Source organism: Glycine max, chromosome 19 (assembly GCF_000004515.6).
Source record: "Glycine max cultivar Williams 82 chromosome 19, Glycine_max_v4.0, whole genome shotgun sequence".
Taxonomy (NCBI): Eukaryota; Viridiplantae; Streptophyta; class Magnoliopsida; order Fabales; family Fabaceae; genus Glycine; species Glycine max.
The window spans coordinates 29,294,821-29,298,881 of record NC_038255.2 but is presented as its reverse complement, the minus strand read 5'-3'; the positions used below and the strand labels follow the sequence as shown (position 1 = coordinate 29,298,881).

The window sequence follows — 4,061 nt, the reverse complement described above, 5'->3', positions numbered from 1 at the left end:
CTATTTATGTGGTTTCCCCCAAATATATTTATTTGAAATTGGTTGGGGATATGGATATTGTCATTTGTAATTGTGTGAATATCCTAAGGATATATGTTTGAATATCATTATACTCACAATTCTCTTAAAAAGTACAAGTAGAATAATCATTGTACTTTAGCTATATAATTTGAAAATTGAACATGTTTCCAATATTCACATATTTTATTTTGCTGAGTTCTTTTATGGCATTGATCTTGGCTTTGAAAATTGAACATGTTTTTGTCTTGTTGCATAGTTTCTTGAATTTTTGAAAGTTGTAAATGTTCCTGACTTTACCTGATAAGGTGTTTGTCTTGACTCGAGACTACTGGATGAGGTTGGAGAGCTTTATGTCAATGTTCAATGGACAATGGTTGTCCACTGGTCAGACTGGATAACAGCCAAGGGTACTGTAAAAACATTATGACACTCAAGTTAGTCTAAGAACAACAATGGGGATAGGAGTGTAAGCAGAAAAGTGAACGTACTTGGGGTGAAACCCTTGTAAGTGCTTATATAGGCACTGCAGTCCTCTAGTAACTAAGATAGTGGGTCACATGCATACCATTTGGCATGGTTATGTTATCATCATAGATTAGTTTACAACCTAGACTGTTTAGTTAGGTGTATGAGAGTCCCAGTCCTGGCCCAACAGGCTTGTACAGTCCAATGAAGTCATCAGACATTAAAGCATGGTGTTTGAATCTCCACAAGATAATTTTCTCAAAAACCTGCTTTCACAGTTCCAATAGTGGATGTTATTTTGGGTTTTTTTTAGTAAGAATGTTGTGAGTGTTTTATTACCATGTGAAATTATTTCCGAAAATAGAGGATTGGGAATTTCCATATTGATGCATGCTGATTTACTGTAATGTTTTGTTTACTTTACTACTAATGATTATGCGGTTTGATGAGTAATTTCTGTTGTCCTAAGATAGTAATTTTGTTAGTTCAAGAAACAACGCAATTTTTTTTTCTTGATTCCCATTCTTAAATATTTGCTGAACTAGAGAAGAGATTCAAGATTTTTCTACTCTTGCAGCTAAACCAGCAAAACTTGTGAAACATTGTCAGATGAGTGCCCCCTATAACACCACAGTTCTTTATCCAAGCAAGGGTGTGCACATTCATTGTTTCAAAGCCTAAACTGTTCCTTGCGCTCTCTTTGACGTTCTTTCCCCTCCTTACTCATCAGAAGATGGAAGACACTGCTCATATTTCAGGAAGTCAAGTAGGAAAGGTCTTCTAGGTACTTTTATTCCTTCTATGATCCTCCTATACCCTCGCCCCCTTTCTTTCAATCTTACATTAATTTCTAAAGCATGCTATTTTGTTACATGTTCTGATGTTAAAGGTGTTGAGCTTGATCAGCTGAGTGGTGTAAAGCAATCTAAAATAACCTGGCTAGAAGAGATCCAAGCACCAAAAAACCTGGTGGTTAGAAGAGGTCTTTACAAAGGCCCTACTATAAGACGATGAAGGATACAACTAATTTGTATTTACATAACATTAGTCAGGCATGACTAGAAACTAAATATGATGGGGATATAAATAAAAGGTGGTATGTCTTGGGAATAATTGACCATCTGCTTTATATGGTTGTTAACTGTACATACTGTGATAAATGAGGGCAGTTAATGTTGATCATGCCTTCCGTATCCTTGTTCTAACTTGCCCCTTTTTAGATTATTAGAGTAATAGTACCAACATGGTGATCTTTGGTGATGTTTAGATCTTCGCTAGATATAAAATTGTGGCTTTCTTTTGCACTGCTTTTGAATGGGCTATGCTCGTACATCTATATCAGCAAGTAGTCATTGTGGCTAGAAATGGCAGTCGAAAATAGTTCTGAAACTCATGGTTCATCTGAGACAATTGAACAAACCTTTCATTTCTTCTTGTTAGCCTCAATGAGGATATGAATGAAAAAAGGTATCATTCACTTCTATCAACTAGACCCTCTTACAAATAATGAAGAAAATACATCGTATGAGCCTAGATATTAGTATATGGGGTAGAATATTAGAACTAGTATTCTCATTTTCACCTGTCCTTATTATTATACTCTTTTTCATTATTTTATTTTCTGGAATTATTCCCTAATAATGATTCAATAAAAGAATGGTTGTTCCCCATATTTTTGGTAGATATGCCTGACTTACTCCTTGTGTTGTGTGAGTTTTGAGTTAAATTCTCACCAGAACAAGTACAAACAAAAATTCAATTTGAATAATAAAGGATATCTACATGTGTTCACTTTATGAGAATGTGCAAGTATGTACATATAGAACAGTATGTGTGTTATGGGTGTAGAAGTTGCTGGAGTTCGAGGCCCAGGATTACTCCAAAGAAAAGAATAAGATAAGGATGAGGAACTTTTATTTCTGCTTCAATTTTGCATTACATGATTGTGTTATTTATAAGCAATGAAATGTTATTCTAATCCAAGCCATTTTTTGCAGATCCTAGAGGATATTGTTAGCACTAACAGATTATGGAATTATCGTAACAAAAAGATGCTTCCATGGGGGACAGAATAATTCCTTAGCCAATTATCGCATGGCAGATCGGCTCCTTTTGTCGGGGTTAGTTACGAAATCGCTTAGGTAATGTGGTTTGGTGATTTGCCTCTTGCTCCTTGAATGAATTGTTGATTCTGCTTTGTCTGATATTCCCTGATTCTGGTTTGTGCCTTGTATGGGCTGCTTCATAACAATGTACATCATCGTTTATAAGCATTAAGCAAGGACCACGATATTTACACATCATTTGTAGCATGTTTGGGAATTAGTAATGTCGATAAGTAATCACAAAGCTGCAAGAAAAAAAAGAAGATAATTTTCCCAAAAAAACCAAAACCAAATACATTTCAGTATTTACTATCAATTATCAATGTACAGGGGATTTGTGAGCACTGCATGTGGCCAATCCATATGCAGGACAATGGTGTAAACCCAAACTGGTTAAAGAATCATTATTGTATAAGAGGAAGTCATCAAGTCAATGCGTTAAATTATGATATTCTTAGGAGCCATTTATTATTAGACTGAAGCTAATTAAACCTGAATTTTTTGGAAATTTGGAGCTGAAACACAATATATATCAAATTTTCAGTGGAACAGAAACATTAACTCAACTGGAAGAAATTTATGCTTGCTGGATATATTGCTATTTTTTTATGATCAATGTTCCATGAATATTGATGACATGAATTTAGGGGAGTTAGAATCAAAATATTTGATTCAGTCATCAATTTCATATATATCAACTTGGCTATAGGATATACCTGGGATTGGACTTATGTTGTTACTTGAAAACCAATCTTGAGCCTTTATAGTTTATGCTTAACAAATGATTATAATTTGTGTTGGTAATTGTGTTCGAAATACTTTATTCATGCAACTTCTGAACTGCTTGAATGCAGAGTAATGTAAATGCTTTGAAAGATGTCAAGCTAGAGAAAGTCTCAAATTTGAGGGAAGAGTCATCATTTTTTTGGCGAGAGATTAATGATGGTACTTTGAGGTTTGATAGGACAGATATGAGGTATATATTTGTTTCTGTTCATTACATGAATCGAAATTAGGACTTAAAGTTCGATAACTTTGACTTCAAAATTGAAATTGAGTTGAAATTGGATAACTTTATTTAATTAATCATCTTCTGCTTACTGCATTTTTTTTTCGAACCATGTTGTAATTATCTAAATTTTGTTATATATGAATTTATATATATAGTGTTATTACTTTGTTGTAGATAATTACTTTAAATGAATAATTTTTTTTCATGAATAAGTTTAGTTTCATTAAAATAACATTAGTAATACTTAACATAATTTATTAGTCTTTATTCATAGGTTTTACTTAATTTAATAGAATATAATTATGTTTATTGTTAATTATTAATATAATTAACTTACATTTGAACAACCGTTAAATAATTATTTTTATTGATAATCATTAGTTATCATTTTTTTACTTAAGAATATAAAATTAAATTAACTAAAACCATAATATATAGTACACAAATTATATGTAGTT

The 4,061-nt window shown here is 32.6% G+C and overlaps 1 long non-coding RNA gene across 1 annotated transcript; it reads left to right on the top strand.

Annotated features, from left to right (window-relative positions):
- Positions 1-317: 317 nt before the first annotated feature.
- On the top strand, positions 318-3,708 carry LOC100800088 (uncharacterized). Its single transcript, XR_419858.4, has 3 exons — positions 318-1,270; positions 2,484-2,627; positions 3,446-3,708. It is a non-coding gene; the product is annotated as an uncharacterized lncRNA (long non-coding RNA).
- The last annotated feature ends 353 nt before the right edge of the window (positions 3,709-4,061 follow it).